Here is a 24569-nt window from a genome sequence, read left to right as displayed (position 1 = left end):
TTAAATCCTAGGGCTTCTGAAAGCCCAATATTCCTTTCATGTAGATTTGGATGGATACCCTCACATTCTAACACTATGTGCCGCATAGTTTCTGTTTCTTTTCCGCAGACCACACATACCCCATCATTTTGTGAATACTTCCCCACAAAACTCTTAGTTCGCAGGCACCCTGCTCTAGCCTCAAAAAGCAAAGCATTGCCCTGGGAATTATCGTTGAAATTTTCCTTTCTGATGTTCATCTTCTCAGCCCTGTACATCTCTAACGACGTTTTAGCTTCCATTTTTTCCCTCCATTTATTCGTTTCAATCTGCCTTGCCTCTTTTTTGGTTACCTTGGCTGTTTTGGATTCCCCACTGTTCTTTCCGTATTTCATCGTTAGCCGTCTAGTCTTCCTTAACCACTGCGTGTCCACGCTTTTCAAGTATAGGTACCTAAAAACCTTAGCTGCCCACCTTCGTTGATCCATTGCCCTCAACCTCATCTCAAAGCATATTTTACTTTGAGCTTCTCTAACTTCAAACGACGCCCAGCCCATATCTCCCTGAACTGCTTCGTTAGTTGTTTTTCCATGCGCGCCTAAGGCCAAACGTCCTACCGTTCTCTGGTTTACTTCAAGGCCTGATAGAACGTCTGATTTTAAACAGAGTACAGCATTCGCAAACGTGAGGCCTGGAACCATTACTCCTTTCCACATTCCTCTTACTACTTCATATTTGTTATACCCCCACAGAGCTCTATGCTTCATTATAGCTGCGTTTCGCTTTCCCTTAACCTTAAGTTGCTCCTCGTGAGTACTTAAGTAGTTGATTGATTGATTGATTGTGGGGTTTAACGCGCCGACGCAACGCAGGCGATGAGGCGCGCCGTAGTGGAGGGCTCCGGATTAATTTTGACCACCTGGGGATCTTTATCGTGCGCCGAAATCTCGTACACACGGGCGTTTTTGCTTTTCGCCTCCATCAGAAAAGCGGCCGCCGCGGCCGGGAATCGAACCCGCGACCTCGTGCTCAGCAGCGCAACGCCGTAGCCACTGAGCCACCGCGGCGGGTAGTACTTAAGTAGTTATCCCCTTCGTTTATCCACACTCCCAAATATTTATATTCCTTCACTCTAGGTAATTCGCCTTGCTGGATAGACACTACGTCGGTGGTAGCGTCATTGAAAACCATTATTCCTGATACCCTTTAGTACTAGAGGCTGTTTCCCCGAAAGGAGACTCTGTGTGCAGGGGTGCACCCTTTACAGGCTACTTGCTTCGTTGTACTGGCGTCACTTCCGTGACGGATATGACATCAGTGAAATCTTGGTGTATCCGGGAATAAAACACTTTCGTGTTAAAAACGAAACAAGGAGTGCAAGTAATGTGGGTTTGAGTGCATGTGGGAAGCGCACTCAAGTAGCCCGGAATATTGCATAATCAATGAACACTTCCGGTGCTAATTCAAGAAGCAGAAACTTGGAGTCGTACTAAGCACCTGGAAAGTCACCGCAAATTCGAGCCACGGAGAAGATAGTTATAGATGCAACGTTTAGGAGTAACACGAAAGTGTAATGGATTGGGAACAACTCGTGTAGCAGGCATCCTGGCTCACATTTGCAAAAAAAAAAGGGGGGGGGGGGGGGTGACCATGTTTGGTTGGTGATTATAGGGTATAAGCCACAGAATGGCTACCTGTCGTATTGATTGACAAGCGTGATGCTGGTTTGGCCACCCCCGGAGCGCGCGCGCGCGCGGTTACTCGCGCTGCTGCCGCCTGCAATACTTGTATAATCAGCAGTCCTCCAGTGTGCGTGGTGTTCTTCGGAGGTCCTAAGGGTGCGTGTCGCGGAAATATTTCAACTGCTGCACTGGTCTCTGAAACGACACCATCTAGAGACGGATTGAGAAGTAGGCGTAGGTGTGCGCAGGGTCCCGCATGAAAGGGGGCTAATTACCCCCCCCCCCCCCCTCCTTCCAATCCACCCCTTAGAAAATTACCACTGCATTGCGCAAAGACATGCAATGGTAATAAATGATGACCCTTGAAATCATTAAATTTAAGGAATCATAATTATAGCTGTGCGGTTGCGTTTTCTTTCAAAAATGGGACGCATGAAAGGTGTTTAATAATTTACACAAAGTAGAAAGTTTAACCACATCCGAAGTGTCCCAGGCAAGGTCTACAAACTCTTGATATCAACATACAAATTGTTATGGGACCCCTGATCACGTGAAATATACGTGCGTTAATGGACGAGCTCACTCCAAGGTAAAAAAAACAAGGAGGCGTAATTTTTTTAAACAACAAAAACCAGTTATTACGTAAAAATAGCGCAGAAAGTCATTGCAACAGTAAAAAAAAACATTTGCACTAGGAAAACAGATGTGAATGGCAACACAGAAAAAACGATGATTCTTGTGCGCATAGAGGTGCCACAAGTTTTCTATTGACAAACGATGCACTTTAGACAACATACAAGAGAGCCTAACTGGGTTGAAGCAAAAGAAAAAAATTAAACACATCATCAAATGAAAACTGCTATACAGGGTGTTACGACGATAATTGTCACACTTTAATTTTTTTTTCTGAGTGAACCGCTGATCGGTTCGCGCTCGAACTTCACAAGAAGGTCGCATTTTGTGGTCTATTTTGTTTGACACCGGGAACAACGACGGTACTTACCTGATTATTCTGAAAATAAATAAAAACGATTTACGTCTACAAGGAAAATGGCGGCCGATTTGGACGTGCGACTCGGTGAGCCAGCGCAAGCTGACCTTGGAAAGACGGCGCGCCACTTTAGGTATGCAGAGCGAAACGGGCGATGGGGATTCATGCTCCTTCCACGGCAGGTAGGAGCCAAATCGGGTAGCAGACGATCATAAAATGTGAAAGCAGGTTTTCTGATCGTCTGCTACCTCATTTGGCTCCTTCCACGGTAGGGAGGAGCCAAATAAGGTAGCAGATGATCAGAAAATGTGAAAGCAGGCGAGGAAACAAATCCAAGGTTCATTGGCAGCGATGAACCGTGTGAATATTTTATTATGATTGGTATCATAACTATTTGTTGTCATCGTAAACTAGGGACGAAAGATTTTTTTTATTGCGGAAATTTGCTATTCAGCATAAGGGGAGACTAAATGTACAGATACACCCCGGTTTCGCGAAGGAATTGGAGCAGGGGGCCATGATGTGGTCCTTGTATCCACGCCATGAAATCTGGCGGACGTCCGGGGCGCGGGCCGCAGGTGGCGATGTGCACAGCGCGTAGGCTTCGCAGAGCAGGGCAACTCCGCATCAGGTGCTCTGCTGTAGCCTGTTCAATTGGAGCGGGGCAAAAGGGGCAGGTGGAGTTGAACGGGCATGGTACTGAGGTGGCCAGGACCTCGTCACAGCGGGCGTGAGGGCGACTCCCAGGCGAAGACGTCTGAGCAGGACCTCATCTTGGCGAGACAATCCGCCAGGGAGATCCGTACCGCGCGGGGGTATGAGAGCGCGCGCGGTGCGCCGGACGTTCTTTTTCACTGGCAAGGCGAACACCGTTTGACGAAGGTGCAAGAGGAGCTGGATATTGCACACGCACGGGGTGTGTTCCGGCATCTGCAGCCTGCATTGCGGGGTGGCTGTTCCATTGGCGCCATGACACGCGCACACGACATGGATAAGTGTCCACTATGTCCTGGATTTCTAGCAGAAGTTCGTTGGACGTGAGAGTTTTACGAAACTCTCGTGCAGCTGCCGACGAATCAGTGTAAATTGTACACTGCGGTGAAGCGTGGTTGATTATCAACGATGTGTGTAGCAGAGCATCCCGCACTGCAAGGAGTTCTGCCTGCGTTGATGGCCACTTCTCCATTGTTATGTAAGTGCAGGTCACTGGATCGGGAGCCACAGTCGGGCAGAGTAAAGCGGTATGAAGTAAGGTATCGGAAGCACTGGCGTCGACAAACATCAGCGTAGAGGAAGGGCTAGCAATGTCCATAGAAGGCGGAATCGGAGCACCAACTGTCCGGGGATGAATGCGGGCAACAGGTTGTGTATCCGTTAATTGGTGGAACTCCATGGTGGCCGTATATTGGTGTTTGATAGTGGTGGGGCTGGTGAACCGTTCATGTACGCTGCAAGAGCGGCGGAATCAGGGTCAAGGGCTTGTTTTTGGAGGCGGGCTTGTCGACGCTGATGCACTAGCTCATCAATCGTCTGCTACTTCATTTGGCTTCTTCCTACCGTGAATCCCCATCGTCCGTTTCGCTCTGCGTACCCCAGGTGGCACCGCCGTTCCAAGATCAGCTTGCACTGGCTCGCACGTCCAAATCGGCCGCGATTTTCCCATAGGCGAAAATCTCTATTTATTTTCAGAATAAACAGGCAAGTACCGTCGTTGTTCCCGGTGTCAAACACCCATGATGTGGATAAGATGATGATGATGATGATGATGATGAAATGTACCTATCATTATCATTATCATTATCATTATCATCATAGTGTGTATATAATATGGTATGCATCCTAGCATGTTGTACGGAATGACATCAACTTCAAGGTATGTCGAGATTTCGGCGCAGTTAACGATCCCCACATGGTCAAAATTCCTCCAGAGCCCTCATCTACAGCGCGCCTCAAGCCTGGGTGCAGAATCGGGCGCGTGCACCATAATCTGATTCTGATTTTGAGTGAATCCGTCTTGGCCTCATTTTCAGTGCTGAATGAATTATAGATATTTATGACCTCTGCCTGCAAGTGACGATGCCTTCGTCCCTAAGTAATGTAAATTATTAGAAGAGCTTCTTTTTCCATGAGTCGTCAGGACTGCCTACTGGAAAGAGTTACTGAGACGCAGAACACTCACGGGCATTTGACAAGCCGCTGACAAAGAACTGCCGAAGAGGTAACTGAAGACTGCAGCCCTTTTTTCACGCGCAAAAAAGCACGCAAAGCAATTTAACGCGGGGTGAACAAACAGTAACATATTCATTCCCTCAGCATATATGCTATGCTAGTGTCACTAAATAACCTCATTTAGTTACACTAGGCTATCCCTGACATTAGGCAACGATGGTTAGTAGGCTCCGCCCTTCTCTTTTAAAATATAAATTATTCCTGTTTGTACATATGGCGTTCACAGCCAATTGTTTAAAAGAATGGAACAAAGGTACCGATGACGCAACCACCGCTGGTGCTTCTAGAGCGCTTGTGCTACTATGGTAAGGATTTGAAGGAATGAATGGAAGGTATGAAAGTAAGCCGTGCCCACCAGCGCCAACAATGATGCACAGCCCCAATACGATTTTAAGTGAAAAGGTAGAGGTAACTCAAAAGAAACCTCAACTGGTAATGTCACTGGCAATGGAACTTTGGGGAGTAGAGGGGGGACAACCCCTCCCCCCCTCCCTCAGGAAATCCCGGAGATGGCTCGCGCCCCCGAGGCCCTCCACCCCGTAGTCGATGCCTATGGGTTGAATCGTGCCCCATCCCATGGGGCTGTAAGTGACAATTAAAGCTATTCTTTCTATTTTTTAAATGTCATCAGATATTTTGCGCCCTCCCCCATAGTCGGCTACAACTTAAGAACGACAATGGAAGTTGCCTCTATGCTTCATCGCCACAGCCGGAAGTTGCTCCGCGCGGCGCAAGTAAGGCGTTACTGGGAATTTTTAAACATGGCACAAGCGTTTCCACGATTTTTCGGACTTAATATGCTTATAAACTACTGCAGCGACGACAAACAGACTACGTGAGAAAAGGCGGACGATATCACGCATTCCTAGCAACCGCCTTTCAAAACGCGCGCGCCCGTTGACATCTAGGTCCGTCGCTTAGGCTGAGTGATGCGTACAGGAGTTATTGCCGTGCTTAACTTAATTGTTGCCGAGGCTAGGTGCGGTTAATGAACGAAAGTGAGTGTGGGAGAGGCCCTGCAGTGTACATAAATACGCTGATGATGATGAAGTGAGCTACTGCGCCTACGATGGAGCTTGTAAATAACGAAAGAGAAGAAGGTTTTCCCCACAGGCATGGGAGTCTTCAGCCGATTGCCCCGTGGGAGAAGGTGAAGGAGAACGTTAGAATATTTGCCATGCAGGTAGAAGAAATTGTAACAAGGCGATTAAAATTATTGAATAAAACAATAAGGAAATGATAGACAATACAACTAGTGGCAGTTACACAACACGGCCTGTGATTGAGCGACATGACAGCGTGGCTGCCGGGAAGACACTGCGAGGTTACAATGTGAACCGTAGTCCCTCGCAAGGAGCGATCCCCACTGCAGCCGCCACCTCTGTCGATGCTGGGCTGATCAAGGCGCTTCAGCATTGGCGAGGTGGTCTTTAATGTCGAGGGATGGACAGAGACGCCGAAAAATCGCTGCCATCTTCATCAACACGGGATTGACCGAGAAGCTAAAGCGCCTTTTATACCTCAGCTGGCGCCAATAACTGCGGCACAGTGATCGCCGTCGGTTTTTGTGCTGCATGGAAAACTACGTACTCATGCCAAGGAGGACCAGCAAACACAAGCGTATTCACGGACAGGTTCGATGGCCTCGCACTCGCTCGTAGAAGACGAAGCCAGCTCGTGGAAAAAGCGCATCCGCATTTCACTGGTATCACCACCACCACCGCCACAAGGAGGAGGTCGCAGTCGTCGACACAGGAGCCACTGCTCCCGCAGGTCAGCTGCACGTCGGCACGCGTTTGCCATGCTACGTTTCAGCCCTGCGTACAGCAGCCCTGACACCAGCGACGTTGCCATTCTCCGTCGCGTGAACAACGGGCCGACGCTGAGGTCCCGATCCTGCACCATACGCGATGTATGGGCCTCCAACCTGGAGGAGGAATTCCGCACCATCGCGCACCTAGTACAGACACACCACTACGTCGCGATGGACACGGAGTTCCCCGGCGTGGTAGTAAGGCCTGACGACATCGAGCTACAACCACCGGCCTACCAGTACGCTATGGTGCGGGATAATGTCAACATCCTCAGAATCATTCAGTTAGGCCTTGCCTTCCGCGACGAGAACGGCAATCTAGCTCCAAACTGCTCGAGCTGGCAGTTTAATTTCAAGTTCTCTCTCGAGACCGACGACTACGCTGAGGATTCCATCGGGCTGCTCATCGAATCCGGAATTCAGTTCAAGAAGCACGAGGAGGAGGGCATTGACCCAAATGAGTTTGCTCAGCTGTGCACCGTCTCCGGCGTTGTTCTTTCCGACAGCGTCAGGTGGCTTGTCTTCCACGGCGGGTTCGACTTTGGCTACCTGCTGAGGCTGTTGACGGGGCAGAAGCTGCCGGAGAAAGAGTCAGAGTTCTACGAGCTCCTCTCCATCTACTTCCCGGCGATCTACGATGTCAAGTACATCATGCAGAGCTGCCCCATGCTCAAGGGAGGCCTCCAGCAAGTGGCCAAGGCCCTGCAGGTCGAAAGAGTCGGCCGCCAGCATCAGGCAGGCAGTGACAGCTTGCTCACTGGGGCTGTTTTCTTCAAGATCCGCCAGGTGTACTTCGGAGGTTACATCGACGACGACTACTACTGCGGACACGTGGCCGGGCTGCGTGGCGTCGCGTTCGTGCTGTACGGCAACACGCATGACAACACGGTGCCGGCGAGCACCTTCAACTCAACAGTGGATCCCAACCATGCCAAGCCGGATCGTAGGGACCCATCATCGTGACGACAGCCGCGCGTTTCGTGCTCGTCTATCCGAGGTTCCTCATCCGCGCTGCACCCTCTTAGGTTTCTCCTGCGACCTCCTGTAAAAATCTGCCGACACGAGCCTCCTCAAGCTGTCGGTTGTTATAAATTTCACTCACTTCCTTGCTCTTTGTTTACTTTCTCGTGCTATGGCCTCCTCTGTAGAACGGTTGTCTAGCTTGCAGTCTATTCTGCAGTCTCATCCTACTTGTTTTCTTTGTTAAGCCACGCGAAACGAAATAAACAGGGGGGCGACCACATGGTGGCACTGCGAAGTTCGGTGCTTTATAATATGTATGCTGTCACTGACCGAAACTCATAAATTTTAATTGTTTGATCAGTTTGCTACACACACTTTGGGGACACCTTGTTTGGCTGTAATGCCCGTCGTATTTGTGCCTCTAGCACCAATTGGTTGCTTATAAAGGCTCAAAATCACAGTCAACATAAGGTTTAACATCAGACAGACGAAATGAGGCAGTCAATCAGATATTTGGGCTTCGCTAGTGCGCGCGAACTTGACGAATAACTGAAGTTTCGGGCATTTTGGTTAAAGGAGTACTGACACCAAATTTTGACGCGTAAAAATGATACAATTGGCTTCAGTAGTTTGTACAGATGGCTCACGGAAATTTTTGCAGCGATCCGAGGCCGGAATCACATCGAAAATCGATTTTGATTGTCCCGGCCGCGAGCTACAACAAATCGACAGCACTAGCGAAATCGCTATCGGCGTGACGACACATTGGCCGGCGTGTCTGGCCGGTTTAGGGTGACGTAACATAGTCGTTTTCGGAACCGGAAACGATAGCCTGCGCTGCTGCTGTCGGTGGTTTTCGTTTGAGCAGGAGACGTGGGTGTTTGAGCAGGAGAAGTGGGGTGAGCAATACTTGTAAACTTTGCGTACTTTGCGTGTTCGACGTCTTTGTCCTTCAGTTCGTGGCCGGCTCACGGTGTTCCCTTGCACTGGTGCCGAAAACTGCGCGGTGTCTTATCTGAACGGCCTGGCGCGCCGCCGAGCTCGCCAAAGTTGTGCTATGGCAAGCTCGCGGAATGCGAAGTACTGCTCAGTGGAAGCCTGTCCGTGCAAATCAACGACGACGCCACACTCTAAACTTTTTTTCCACCCATATACTCCCTAGAGGTTCTTTTTCGCCTGTCCTCTAGTGATCCTCCTTGTAGGAGTTTTTTTACTACATGGAACAGGGAGGTTTTGTTTACCTCCTCAAAACAGGGTGTTTTTAGGTGATAGAAAGGAGGTAGTTAGGGAGTGTTAAGAAATGTTAGGAAGAATTTAAGGATATCAAAATGGAGTATTCTTTACTTCCTCAAGGCGTTTTTAAGTGATGTATACGGACTTTTTAGGCGGTTGAATAGGAGCTTATTATGGCTCCCTTGGGAAGTACTTATGTTATTTTAGGGGCGTTTTGAGGAGGTTCAAGGGAAGCATTTACTTCTTTTGCATGGAGTTTTACGTTTTGTAGGCCTCGCGAGGGGAGTTTTTAGGAGGTCAAGGGAAGCATATATTTCTTTCGAATGGAGTTTTGCAAAGTTGGGGCGGTTTTGTAGGCCTTCCGAAAGGAGTTTTTTCAAGGCCACAAGGGAGAGTTTCTAGTTCCCTGCGGGAGCACTGATTTCACACGGTTTTGCTCGGTTTCAGGTTTATTTCAAACGAACTTTCGCATACAAGTTTACATAGTACATGGTGTACACAAGGAGGCTCCGAAATAAAAACTTAGGGCGACCTCCTATAAGAAAGCAAAAATGGTAAATTGCTAAAAACACGCCATTTAGGAATGGAAGACAGCAATAGAATGCTAGTTGAACAAACCGTAGAATTAATATTACTACAAGAACTGGAAATACGCGAAAAACAAAGATAGGCGCAAACACAACCACATGGTAAGTGAAATCATTATATAATAATAGCGGATCAAGAACGCGTCAGTACTTATCAGAACTTATCAGAACGCATCAGCACTCAGTACACAAAGTGAAAAAAATGGTTGCAGTGGTTTACAACAACAAAAAAATTTCAGCTGGTGGTGAAATGAGCGATCTGTGTGCTAGTTGAACAAACTGTAGAAACAATATTACTACAAGAACTGGAAATACGCGAAAAACATATAGGCACAAACACAACGGCATGGTAAGTGACATCATTATATAATACTAGAGGATTGAGAACGCGTGAGTACTTATCAGTACGCATCAGTACTCAGTACACAAAGTGAAAAAAATGGTTGCAGTGGTTTACAACAACAAATTTTTTTTTCAATTGGTGGTGAAATGTGCGAGAGCTGTGTAACGATTTGATATTGAAAGGTAACGAGCATTTTGTAGATGGTAAAGGCACAAGAGATAAATGATGTAGGAGACAGACAGCAATGAGATGGCTATGGATAAATGACTAATATAAAGAACGAGAAATATGCTGCGGAAAATACCAGTGCGTTTTGATAAAGACACAAATGCGCAAAGAAAAGTGACCCAGTCTGAGGGGTTAATTGCAAGGATATAGAACAGAATGGGTGGTATCGCGACAGCTTCTTCGGAGTGAGAAGAAAAAGCCATGTAATTCGTGTTTTTCCGATAATTTTGAGTTGATTCATTTGGCACCAGTTGCCAACATTATTTAGATAATTGTTTCAAGTTATATTAGTTGGTTAATATTATTGCTTCACTAAAAGATAGCTGTATTATCAGCATACCGAAGGGCCCATCAAATATCCCCTGTTCAGTAAAAAAAAGAAAACGTCAGAAACATAATACGAAATTCTTTAAACTACTATCCAATGATTACAGGATTGAAAACAAAGAAAATATTGGTGAGGGATATTGATGCGATAAAAGTTAATTAGTTCTAAATCCTTCACACGTGGTTTGGTGCTGGCAAGGTCCAAAAAGGCATGTTCCACAAACGTTAGAGCTCTGTGTGCCTTCTTGGGATATTGAATGTTGAAAACCCAGAACGATGCAAACAGAGTACACAGTCCTCCCAGTAAAGATGATGCAGTCAAGACACTCTGGCCATCGATGCGGAGGCTAATTTCCCCTTTCGCGGAATGCAGGCAGGGAGTCAAAGGAACATCTACCTGAAAAAGCAAAAAAGAAAAAAAAATGCCCCACATGTAAAATTCAAAACAGACACTATGGTTAAACGAACTTAATAATTCGGCACAGTAATAAAATTGTTATGCCAGGTTCCCTGCGAATTTCAGTACTTACATTAGGAATGCAAAGGCTTCATAAAACCAAGTGCCAGTACATTAACCATCGTGGCTTTTGCAGCAATAAAAAAGATATTACTTCCGCACAATATACTCGAGCACAACTTTAAATGACAGTGAAGTTAAAATGGGAGTCTCTCTAGGTTGATAGATTAGCTCACGGGGAACACTATTATACCCCTCTTACACCTGGCATTTTTTTTTTTAAATAAGGTTGAAACTAGCAAAAACACGTTTTCACCGGAAGGGCTTAAGTGGCCTGACGCGCACAACTTCTTTCTTGGCTGCCGCTGGATGGTGCTACTCGTCCATACTTGGGGTGGCAGTACCGCTTTCCAAGGGAGCATGCGAGCTACGCATGAGAAAATCGTTCGACGCCAAAACTTGCGAGGCCTCAAAAGGCCAATGTTCTTCTTCAGTGAAGCGTAAATACTGATCACAGGTCCAATGGAGAAACATTTTGCTTAGTGGTCTCGAACGGCAAATGACAGGGGAGTTTGGGGAAGCATGAGCGATTTGACCGGAACTGACCAAACTGCTTGGTACGTGGTAATGTTGTATTCAGTTGCTTGTATACTGCTATTAATCACCGCTGCTTCACTTGCTTCCGGTTTATCCTGATGCAAACAGCGACTGCATTCGTGTTTGCGTCAGGCTTGATGAGCAGTTGGACAGCGATTTCTCAGCACTTAAGGCATCTTGGCACTAAATCAATGCTGAAATGGCTATGCGGAGGTCCGACTTCCGTTTGAAATCAACTTGCTGGTTGTCTTCAATGACCCTTTAACAACAAGTTACCCTTATGCCTCATCACTGCAACCGATTGTTCCTCCGTGTGGTGCAAAGTGTGTTAGTGTGTAACGTGAAACGAACCGTTTCTGTGATTTGTAGGTCTGATTCTGCTATTAATTACTGCAGTGACAACAAGCTATGAAAGAAAATCCCGCCATCTCCACGAAGTGAATGATGATGAGAGGGGCGAATCTAAAATGCTTATCAGCAGACAATGTGACGCATTAAGTGCAAGCTGCTTTCATAGTGTGTGCATTGACATTAGGATATGGCCCCCTGGCAGAATGATGCGCTGCGCGAGATTTTGCCGTACCTAAAAGGACAGGCAACTCATTTTTACGGAGTATAGGATCTGTAAAAGGGTTGCGAGTTGGGCGAGTTGGTAATTATGCATTGCGAAAAATAAACTGCGCGCAAGTTAACGAGGACAAGAACACATGAAGACGGCACAAGCGCACACTCGCAACTAGTTTATTATTGCACAATTCAAAGCTTTATATGCCCAAGCGCCCAATTGCCGCGCCCCCAATGCGTCACAGTTCTCGGCGCACTCAGCCGAAAATACTAAAAAACCGTAACAACAAAACCACAAAACGAACATTGAGGCGCACGAAAGGCGAAAAATCAGCAAAGATAACCGCATCATACATGGATTAAGACCCCCCTCCCACCCCCAACACGCATTCCCAGAAGCACCGAAATAGCGCTCAATGTGCGGCTAAATATGCGACTTCTCGATTAAGCAGGGCGATAGAGGGATGACTGACACATTCGGAACCAGCTTTTCTGATGTGGCTGGCTTCTACAATTTCTCGCATTTGCTGGTTCTTATGTCGCAAAAGGATGGCTGTGCGCTCAAACACAGGGACACAATCAGGTCTGCATGCGCGGCAATGAGAAGATAAGTGGCTCAGGTCACGTTGAAAAATGAAAAAAAAAAAATATACGGTACTTTTAGACGTCGTACGCTCGAGTTTGTGACAACGTACCCGTGTGCGGCTCTGTCCTGAAGTTCGGAGAAATGCAGGCGGGTTGTGTTATATTTCTCGTCTTGCATTGCGCTTTCTTTTATATATTAGCGCCCTCTTCCCCGACCTCTCTACCTCATTACTGCTTCCGTCTGACTGCGCTGATTTTCGCCAGCACGAAGTAACCGTCACGTTGCTTTGAAACGACGCCGCGCGCGACAAACGATTTTACCTCGAATGCCCTGTTACAAACCAGCCTACAAAAGAATGCGAACGCATACCCCAAAACCCACAAACAAGTAAAATAATACGAGTGTGCGCTTTTTTCTTTGCCCGTGCGCGTACGAGCGGTGAGCGGCACGGGTACCCGGGTACTTCGCTATTAACCTTATCCAAACGTTTGACAAACGCATCGACTGATGAAAGACCACTTACCAGCGAGCTGTCCACACCTGTCGCCGTATCCAAATGCTGTTTGCGGCCGTTCCTCGTGTGACAGGGGCACATGAAAATCTTTCCACCAAATGGCACTACTAGTCCTTCACAAATAAGAAAAAACGACGGCCCAAGGCGAGGCTTGAAGCTCCGGCCGCGCCGAGTCACCGGCCGCGCTGCGTTGATAGGTTGTATACATCCGGACAGCCAGTCGTGCCGCCAGGGCAAGTTGAGTCGCTGCAGTCGGGTGCGTTGGCGCGCTGGTACGGGAATTTAAATCGTCTATGTATGCGCAAGCAAGCGAAGCAGATGAACGTTGAAATTGTTTGCAACGGCGAGAACTGCCTCTTCGTTAGCAGCAGAGTTTGACACCACCTATCGCCAAAATAAACAGATTGAGACAACACGGCCGCGCTCTCTGCCTGTGATCGCGCTGGTTGAAGCATCTATACGGGTATACGTACGGTATTGGTTTTGTAGCTGCGTGCAACCGTTGCGTCCTGCTTACTCGTTCTAATTAGCATTAGGCCACTGTTGAAGTGCTGGTGCACGGAGACAACAGAAGACTAACATGGCGACCGCCCGCTTGAGATGATTACCTCAGACAGGGCGTTTATTGTGGACGTGGTAGTATACAAGGAACCGAACGCCATCTCACAAATGGTGTTAAGTCGTTCTAAATCCTCCCTTTTGCTACCCGGATGGGCAACGGTACTACCGTGGAGGTTCGTCCACTTCTTTAGATCATGCCTAGGGAGTACATTTTTTGCTATAGGTACTTTTCAGGGCACATTACTTGATTAAAACTCCATTTCCGGCTAGTTTGCGTTTACAGTGCAAGATGCATTGTTTTCCACGCGACGACATGCAGCGCGAAACGTGGACTGAGTTCGTGCGCGGCGGGGACGGCACGAACTGTCGCCCAAGCCAGCGGGCTCGGCGCTGCTCGGGAGATTGGGTGTTGGGAACTTTGGCCTTAGTGTCGTGGCGAATATTTGATCACCGCTATCTGTACAACGGTGAATACCATCGCTTACACAACTTTTCACCACACTATCATCCCCTTTTCGCATGTGGAACTTTATTTTGGCGATAATTGCCGTTTGAGCGATCGGTGACCAACACATCTTCCGTGGCCTATTTTGATTCTACCGCGCAGGTGGCGCCATCTTTCGGCCGCTCGCCGCACCGCGGTGCCGGCAGTGCTGGGTCTGAGCGCCGAACCTCCGCTGCCGGTCAGCTTAGGCTTACCATCGCGGCAAATATCTGATCGCCGCTTTTAAATTCAGCGCTGATAACAACCCCTAGCACAATTTTTCACCACACTAACACCTACTTTCTCTCACGTGGAACTCCTTTTACGCGATCAGGTTGATTGGAAGAGGGGCGACAAGATGTTACTATCACGGTCTGCGCCGGTTTGAGCCGCAGCGAAATTAAAAATTTACACCATCTTCCCGCGAGGGGAACCATGAGGTAGATGCAACGCATCGGGGGTTGCCGTTGCGTTTCCGTTATGTTAGCGATGTCAGCGTGTGGATTGCTGTTGTTGTTTATCCTATTTACGCAGCATGCATGTTCACCCACGATGCGTCGCATCTACCCCATCTACCCCTCGCGGCAAGATGGTGTAAATTTTCAACCGAGCGCAAGCTGCGCGCTAACGCAAGGCTGGCACGGCGACGGGAGCGAGCGCAGCCAAGCGCAAGCTGCGCGCTGACCGCGCTGGCGCACAGATGGCGCTGGGGTGAGAGCGGCGGAGCGCGCAGCTGCCGCGGCGAGGAGAATGGGGGAGGGATGAGGACTAAGCCGCGACAACGACGCGGGACAAGGCGAGTTAAAGAGATGCGTTGCATCTAAAAACGGACGACGGCGAAGATGTCACCGGCGTAATCGCCTAGCTAGCCAAATAAAGTTGTTCTGTCTGTCTGTCTGTCTGTCTGTATGTCTGTCTGTCTGTCGGGTGGCACCGACTCATCCGAGTCTGACGATTCAGACGACATGTCGACTGCGCGGGCGAGTGCGGACCATGGGCAATCGTAGCAGACGATGCGGCAAACGTTCCTGACGTCACGGAAACCATGACGTCACATTCCGCATCCTGCATTTAAACGGACGTTTGGCGCGTGATGACCGAATTTGAAACTGACTGAAATAAATGCGTTATAATTCATTCTACGCTGGCGGCTGACCGCTTATGCTTCGATTTTTGTAATTACTGGGCCACTACGTATTCTTTACAGCATAAAAACCGAAAGCGAGAAATTTAGTGTCAGTACTGCTTTATACAACTAAGCTTTCTTGTTACTTACAAGCCTCTTTTCGTTTGTGCATTTTAAGCAGCATTACCTGCTTGAAATGTACATGGTCTGTGACCTGATCGGACCTCAGGTGGCGTCAAGCATGAGAACCTAATTCTGGCTGGTGCATTGATTCGCGGTCCGCATTGCAGGCTTCAACCACTGAAATAAATATCTCGCGTGAATGAACTGTCAAGCACAATTTTGTTTTACGATTAGACATCCTCAAAAAATAAAAAAAACGAAAAGAATCAATAGCAGAACGGTAATTATAAACCTCTAGCATCCCTGTCTAAAGAAAGTTGAGAGAAGCGCAAAATCGACGTTTTTTTGCGCACTATACAACGCACAAAAAATCTAAATGTATAACGATACGTGATTTATGAGATATACACTGTTGTACTCCTGCTTCATCATCGATGCATGTATAATCATCGAGAACCGTTCCTTTTTCGCCGTTTTCAAATGACCGTTTCAAGATAATAGAAGCTCGGTTTCACGCATGTCATGTAGTCAGTAGTCTTAGCGGGTAATTATCATGAAATTTGTTTCAGGATACTTTTGATAACAGAAGAGTTAGAGCCGTTTACTGTAATCATACTCCCTTCGTAGATGGCCATGCTTCTCTTCACAACAGGCAATGTGGGGAAGCCAGCTTACAAAAACCAAGTTTACATCGATATTTTGAAAGTCCGCTTCACCTCTAAACACAAATGCATTACTGGGAAGACCTCTTACAGGAGCAATTCAAGCAATCATATCAAAATATGGAGGGCCATTATCTTGTTTTATTTATTGATGAGAGCTTTACGGTCGGCCAACCAGTCAATGGGGAAAGGCATTAGATTTCTGACAGGACGCTACTACCCCCGCTAAGGAAGTTTTCGCTTTTAAAAAATTCAGTGTCCTTCCGCTCTGTGAAGAAGGTTTACTAACGAAGCTGTCGTGCCAGACCTCAACGTGAGCAACAATATGCTTTCACCGGGACGCAGTCCAAGGAGTGCTCAATACAATACACGTTTGTTTGCAATTTGCGAGTGAGCATACTACCTCGTTCCTGTTTGCATTTGGCGATTGAGCATACTTCTATAGTTAATTACTTGCAACGCTCACGGAAGGAGACCGGGCGAACGCCGCGTTCGCCCGCCCTCCTACGTGGTCGGCCATACAGCTAAATCACAGGTTAACCAAGCGAAACCAAGACTCAGTCAGACTAAGCCAAGCTTTTGCTTTGCATATCCCAGGTTAGCTGAGCTAAGCCGCAGCCATTCTTTATTAATTTTTAAGATTTTTTCCTTACGCTGAAGGTGTGGCGCACACTTTTACGATTCCAGGGATTTGATTGGGTGCCGCAAAATGGCTCTACGCTCGCGTGGTATTCTTGTCTACAAGTCGGAGACGGTCTGCTGGATCCTAGCCGTAGACAGCTTCGCTGTAAAACTGAGTTTTGACGGGCAGGGGGAGGTGGGGGGGGGAGGTGAGGGAGGGGCTTTGGCAGCAGTGAATGAGGTAAGGCCGGCCCTGCCTCAGACCTTCGTGGAGCTCTTCTCCACAAGACCAACCGGCACCAGCATCTACATGCTGAATATCTACGGTCCCCCCGCGGATAATCTCCACAACATCGAAGCACTAATTCACGAAGCTGCATCCCAATCCAAGGACGCCTATTTACTTCTCTTCGGAGAATTCAACGCTTCACATCCCGCATGGGGCAACAACTTCGCCTCCAATAAAAGGCACGGCCCTCTTATGCGCCGCCGAGAATCACCAATTGGTCCGCCAGAACGACCTCAATCTTCAAACCCGCACCGGCAATACAGAGACACCGGATTTAAAGTTCACCAGCAAAAAACGCCCATGTGTGCGAGATTTCGGCGCACGTTAAAGATCCCCAAGATGGTCAAAATTAATCCGGAGCCCTCCACTACGGTGCGCCTCATCGCCTGCGTAGCATCGGAGCGTTAAACCCTACAATCAATAAATCAATCAATCAATGAATTTAATTTTCACTAAAACATCTCCAGGATTCAATGATGGTACAGCCTCGGGGAAATGCTCTCTCTCTCTCTCTCTCTCTCTCTCTCTCTCTCTCTCTCTCTCTCTCTCTCTCTCTCTCTCTCTCTCTCTCTCTCTCTCTCTCTCTCTCTCTCTCTCTCTCTCTCTCTCGACTCGGACGGGTACACCTGACTAACTGGTGGTGGTGGTGATTTCTTGAGAAAGGAGGGAAGGTAAAAGAACTGGGGATATTGTTGAACTCAAAGGGGAGTTCACCCTCACACACCCCAGTCCAGTGAACGGGAGTGGGGGACAGTCTATGTTGCGTTCGTCTCGTCCATGGCTCGACGGCTACAAACACTGCGTTAGTGCTGCTACGACCAGGAAGTTGAGTAAGTGCTGGAAGACCTCCCGTCGAATGGTCCGCCTTCCGGGGAGATCCAACCCTCCTCCCTCCAATAAGCCACAATTTAAGTGAATGGACCTAGGCCCTCGAACACCGGGTTAAATAGCACACCCAAGAAATTGATTGCATTCACTGGCAGCACGCCGGCTGTCGACCAATACCTTATCTACATTTGGGACGCGCGTAGCAACCTTACAAAGCGCTGGAAACGGCACAAGCATAATCGCAAACTGAAAAAGCGCGTAGCCCTCCTAACCCAGCAGGCGCAAGCATATGCCGCCGATGTTGAACGAGAAAATTGGCCCTCCTTCAGCACTCAGCTCCAAGGCACTCTCCACACAAAGAAAACGCGGCATCTCCTTCCCTCCCTCCTCGACAACACCAATATTTAGCGGCGCACAAATCATAGAATTTACCAACTAATTCGTAACAGCCCTCTCCCCTCTCAAGCACTTCTCAAGTCAATTCGTGACCACCTTTTTGGCGGCCCTACTACCTACCCACCCATCCCAACACTTGTTATACGGGCCAAGCTAACGAAGTACTAGACACCCCCTTTACCTTCACTGAGCTCCAGGCTGTCCTGGCCCGTCTCACCCGCCACACCACATCCGGAAAGAACAAATTCCTATCGCACTTTTCGGCAATCTCGATAGGGCAACTCTACCTAAGCAGTGACGACACTCGGATATATACTGATCCCAAAACCCAACAAGCCGCTGACGCCTATACTCTTCGGCCAATCTGCCTGATCTCATGCATCGGTGAACTCTTCGAACGCAATGTACATCAGCGCCTTAGAACATTACTGGAAGACCACAACCTCTACCCTCTCACCATGTTTGGTTTCCGGGAACATCTATCTACGCAAAACGTCCTCCTACAGCTCCAGGTCATCGACCACCACAGCCGCAAACCCCTAGAACAATCTTAACTCTCGACGTCAAGGGCACATTCGACAACGTCACCCACGAAGCCATAGAGGAAAACCTCAACAGTCCCTGATACATGAACTCGACAAGAAAGGGTCGAATCGGCTGGCGGGTCCAGCTACCTCGACCCCTCCCACGTTTATATGAACCCCGTCCAAAGAATTGAGGTGATGGGAGTGGAGGGGTTCGCGGTAAAGGAGCTACCGTATTTTCACGATTCTAACGCGCACGCTCTTTTGCTAAAAGATAGCCTTAAGATTTCTGTGCGCGTTACAATCGGGCTCAAAACCGAAATAGGCGTTAAAGCGGCCAGCAGCATTATCATACGGAACGGACATGAAGTCCCCCCAAAATCCAACTCTATCCAATAAAAATAATCCGTGAACACCACGTGAGTGCATTTCGGCACACTAATTCCTGAATGGCATGCCGCATACCTTGGTCGGCTGTTGCACATTTTCTTGTGCTGCTGCAATAAGCCCGCAACGCCTAGAATTATGAAGATCAAGGCACTTGAAATCGCAAACAGATTGATGTTCCCCCCATAACTTTATCTCCAGCATCAGCTGGATAAGAAATCTTATGATTTGGCTTCCACAGCTGCACACGCCAAATAAAATCTCCGTCTTCCAGGTACGTGGTGCCATGCCTTTTTCATCTGCGCGGTACAGTCAGTCTCAAATTATTTCTTTTTTTTTTTTCGAATTTTCCTGCGCGAAATTACCCGCGTGTTACAATTCGAGGCGCATTAGAACCGCGCAAATACGGTATTCTGCTCCTCGCGGCCCGCTGACTCAGCCCGACAACCGAGCCACGCTACCCCCTGCCGGGGCGCTGTCAAAACAGCACACGACGAAAGGGCACGCGACAGAAGAGCACCGACATAACAGCACGGCGTCAAAAGGGCACCCGACAAAACAGCACGCGACAAAACAGCACGGCGTCAAAAGCGCACGCGACGGAACAGCACGTTGACAAAACAGCACAGCGTCAAAACAGCACAGCGACAGAACGGCACGATTTTATGGAACGCCTAAATGGGCAAATATTTTGATTTTAACGTGGATAAAAACACTTTAGTGGGCGCAAACTGCTCTCTCTGAGGTTCTCTTGACGTTTCGTTACTCTTTCTCGGGAAAAATACTACGGCTTTAATTATTACAGCATGTGGGATATCCAAAATGAAAGAAGCAAAAGCCAGGGACGACATTTGGTAAAACTTTTGTTCCTTTCTAGGTAGCCCTACAATTTTTATGATAATAATAATAATAATATTACTAATAATAATAGTAAGAAGAATAATTTTATTGCGATACTATTGTTCCTAATTGCTTCGTCACTTCTGTACTTCATCTGTACAGCACTCTGAAGCCTGTGTTTCCGGTGTTCCCGCGCCTTAAGATGGAGGGAAAGCCAGGGATGCCTTATCAGTGAACTTTGATCGCCCCCGCCGCGAGCTCGTCATGTAGCTGGCGACAGCGTCGCGCTGCTAGTGTGGATGCTCCGCTGAGCGGCCCGTAAGAATGCACACTATGGGCGCGCTTCGTGCCTTTCTCTTGCCGTATGTGCGCACGACAGGTGCAAACAAGAGTGGTATGCTGTGGTTCGGTTACTCAACGGTCAAAGTATAGCATGGAAGCGGCAGTCAGTTTTAATTATTACGCCAAAAAACGCGACGACCCATCGGGAATCTCAGAATGGCCGTAATTGTGACAATAAACTTGTACGCTGTGGCTCGTAGCAAGCTCGATCTTTCCAGACTATGGCTTTGAGCCTTCAATAAAAGCATAAATAGAAACAAATCAGGAAGCCTCGATCTCTGAAATTCAGTTTACAACGGCAATCTCAATCACTTTCACTGGTAGCATGACGCATTCTTGCATTTGTGGGATGCTCTGAAATGGTAACACTACTTAACTGCCCCGAAATTCCTTCTAAGAGCTTACGATATTTTTTGTGTGTTCAAAAGGCAACATAAAATTACTGAATGTTGATCAGCTCAGAGATATAAATGTAACCGCTCTAACGGGTCTTTTAAATGAAATTTTAGCGACTCTGAAGGAAGGTTTCATGAATAACGGTTTCGGATCACCTATTTACGGCTTTCGTCGCAAGTGAACTTGCGAATTGAATTGTCAACGCACGCAGTACAATCAACATCTCATGTTTAGCTAGGTTTTCGCAAAGTGACAAGCAGGCTTACAGTGTGCAAACCAAGCTTCTGGGACCTCACAGTGAGCACAAATTTTCTGTGATGGCTGCTCTGTTGAAGATTTGCGCTCTTTTAGAATCTAACAGGTGCCTGCAACAGCGAGGTGTGTTTGCATTCTTGCGTATAAGGTCGCTTACGAACCCTAAAGACGGCAATAAATGAAGTTGCGCTGTTGCAGATGTAGTAAAACATTTCCTTTTTATTTATCGTTGCAAATCAGCGTAACGGGTTCCCGGTAACTACTTTGTTTTGTAAACTGAATATCGCCTTTGTCTTGGCATTTAATTCTTGAGGATTGGTAAAAAATTAAATTCTGCGCATTTCATTTTTTTTCGGGAAGGGGGAGGGGGGGGGGGTCCTGCCAACGTTGCAAGAGCAGCGAGAAGATAACGCATGTAACGCGCGCGAAAAGCCAAACTATGGTTATCAGTATTATTTACAATCGAAACTACACTAGGCGTCGTGTTCTGTAGCGGTGAAAAAGCAGTACACGTATTTTCCAAAATGTATAACCCCCCTTTGGTCCGAGATTGTCCAGAAATTGTGGGATGCCTTTTTCAAAATTGTATTGAAAGCAAGCATTGTGGGGAAAAAAAAAAAAACAGAGAGTCATGGCACACACCCCACACACATGTGGGCAACAACGTGCATTATATATTACGCGTTTTCTCCTCTTTCTTTAAACTTAGGTCTACCTTAAGAGGTTAAGACGTGACCAAATTAGGCATTTGGTTATGCTGAGTGAGACACGTTTCTGGACAAGGTGATTCATGCCGGATTTGAAAATGATATATATGAAAATGACACACAAAATGCCACATGAGTGACGCAAACTCACAACTGCTTAATTTTACCGAAACATTCCCCCTAAATACTCATGCGCATCCATAGAAACGTATTTTAAATAATACGTAAAATTAGCAACTCGATACCGTTGAATAAGTGTTTATTCCTCCTCCTGAGTATAACCAACGACGGTCCAAAAATGGTATTTATTTTAGAAAAGGTACGGTTAGGACACGATCACACAGACGCTTGCGGGTGTACAATACGTGTCCGGTAATGTATGGGCGATAGCGCACGGGTCGTGTGCACTGTAAATGTTTTTGTTTGTTTCTTCTTTCTATAAGGACACAGCGCAATTTTACAAGGGTGTGGAATTTGCACGCGTATGCACAGTTCTTGTCGCTTCTTACCCGTTTCGCGTACTAAACTTTTACCCTTTAAATAATCGCCACGCCACCTTCAAAAAGCACCCTTCGACGTTCCCGAAACGGCAGACGACTGCACTCAACAATAAGGAAAGTGCAATGTGTGGAAGCAATGTTTATAACACGTTTCGCACTCAAGCGGTGACCACAACGAAGATGTTTCGTGGAATTAAACCAGCGCATAAACCCGCAACGGCCGCTGATTATTGCGTTTCTAGAGGAAACGAGCACGCAGAGGTTACTATGTCATTGCTTACTGCCAAACGAGCACAAATATTGGTTGTTTTGTCGTGTGCAGCACGCGCCTTGCGCCGCACGCAACGTGAAAAAGCAGACGACGCGAGAGCGCCGTCCACACTAGGAGCGGTTCGTACCGCCGCCGCCAGGGGCCGACTGTACGTCTCATTGTACGTCTCCGCGTGCGCATTGTACGCTCTGCGTTCCACAGCAGCCACTGCCCCTTTGTTCGTCTTGGCGGCAACAAAAGCCACCCTCGTTTTCGCTGAGGAGAGGGAGGAGGTCGAGGGGAAACGAGAGGGGGCAGTTGCTAACATGGGCATTGAGTGGAGGGATTTTGAACAGGAGCCAGTTTATTTTGAGAGCGGGACTTGGAAACAGGCAAGGCGCGTTCGGGTCCACCCGTTCTTGCATCAATCGTTGCATCAATCGTTGGCTTTTCATTGTACCATGACAAGTGACAGTCTTTGATTCTCGCAATTTCTGGGAAAGTAAAGCCGTCAGAAAGATGCACACGAACATGTTTATGTATTTGAGCGAATGAACTGCATATGTTTCTGCACAAATGCGGTTCCCAACAACAGGGTTCGTTGTTTATGGTGGGTGGCCTGTTTTTATGAGCTCACCTGCTGCCGTCAGCAATTGTTAGGCTCCCGCAACGCGCCGGCAAATTGAACAAAGCATGTTAGCCAGCAGTCTTCTAAGCCTTGCAGCAAGATAATAGGCGTCATAGATAATAGCTATATGTCATATTTTCGGGGAAAATCAAAAGTATCGAAGCTGCAAGCTGCAAAAGTATCAAGGTCCAAAACCTTAGTGCCGCTTCGCTTGATTCTAACTGCAGATATCGAAGCATTTCAGATGAAGAGCACAGTATCGCAGTTTAGGTAACGCAATAAACCATTCATCGGGTAAAGTTCGTTTTTTTAAATAGCGAGAAATCGGCGAGCGTGATCGCTAGTACAGCTTTATGTTGTCTGATATTAAGTGGTGCCGGCCCACTCCCATTTTCGATACATCATGTAACCTAAATAATATTGTGCCTGTAAAAGCGCTCACTGCACAGCCTGAATCGTGATACTCGCTTCGAAAGCGTTAATAAACGAAAGGATACCAGCAATGGAAGCACAGGAGAACATACTCGTACGAGGACAAATTCGCATGCAGCATTTATTTCAAATAATTTCAGCCTTAGCAAATATATTATGTACGGATCGATGCAAATACATTGTGCACAAATACAAACATGTAAAGACAAATAAACTGACCCCCTCCCTGCTTCCCTTATACAGGCGCTCATGCATAGGTGAAGTAGTGCTGGGACATTTTTTTCCTACTTTGAAGTTGGGACATGTTTTCCGGCACCATTTGTTCCGGGACTATCAGTTCCGGGGCCTGTAGCTCCGGGACCATTTGTGCCGGGACCATATCGCCCGCACATCGTGCGTATGGTCTTCTGCTTAGCAGTTACACAGGAAAAAAACAAACACGCCTCAAGTTTAACGTACACTGCGATGACGTACACTGCAAACACCCCACGAGATTAGCGTTGCACATCCTATAGCAGTTTTTTTCGCAATAAGGCGGGTGTTCGCGAACCACTTCCGTGCGGCCGGAGCCATGCACAGCGGATTGCGTATAACGCGGCTCTTTTTACGCCGCACCAGGCACCCTGAAACAAATTTAACGTTCTCTCGCATTTAGCAACATATGTCTGCGTTTATCTTTAATAAAGTAAATGTTTCTAGTAGAGCTACGGGCTTTTGGGCCTCTATTGATGCTGGCGCGCATGTTGGTATGAAGGCCGGATCACAGTCTGGTACGCCATGATGATTAAGATGATGATTATGATGATGATTATTAGAAGCCCTCCATCTGTATCGGGACGTCCGTTGCCACCAACCAACTTTCCTGTCTTACTCTACTCATTAAACCTACCCTTTATTACCCTAACGGGTTAGCCCTCCGCATACCGGTTTTAAACTCGCTTCTCCTATTGCCGTTTTCCGCAGCGCCACCTGTAGGGGCTGGAAAGAGCGGATAGCGTTGAGCCGCTGAGCCAAAGCAAGCGAGTTAGATGCCCGCAATGGTGGTTGCATTTCAAATGAAGGAGAAGAGCGAACACGCCGGAGTGCCGCCGTTTAAATGCACGCGAAGAAGTGTGAAGTCCTTCA

At 47.6% G+C, this 24569-nt stretch overlaps 1 protein-coding gene and 1 pseudogene across 4 annotated transcripts in view; one reads left to right on the top strand and one right to left on the bottom strand.

The window, feature by feature from the left end:
- LOC144155851 (uncharacterized) overlaps positions 1 to 24569 on the bottom strand; it is a 1021707-nt gene that overhangs the window by 589380 nt on the left and 407758 nt on the right. The window lies entirely within an intron of this gene.
- LOC144162157 (CCR4-NOT transcription complex subunit 7 pseudogene) lies at positions 6521 to 7664 on the top strand (annotated as a pseudogene).

Source organism: Haemaphysalis longicornis, unplaced genomic scaffold (genome assembly GCF_048455015.1).
Source record: "Haemaphysalis longicornis isolate Haplotype H1 unplaced genomic scaffold, Haemaphysalis longicornis Haplotype H1 scaffold_1, whole genome shotgun sequence".
In the NCBI taxonomy this organism is placed as follows: domain Eukaryota; kingdom Metazoa; phylum Arthropoda; class Arachnida; order Ixodida; family Ixodidae; genus Haemaphysalis; species Haemaphysalis longicornis.
This window is presented reverse-complemented; position numbering and strand designations above follow the sequence as displayed.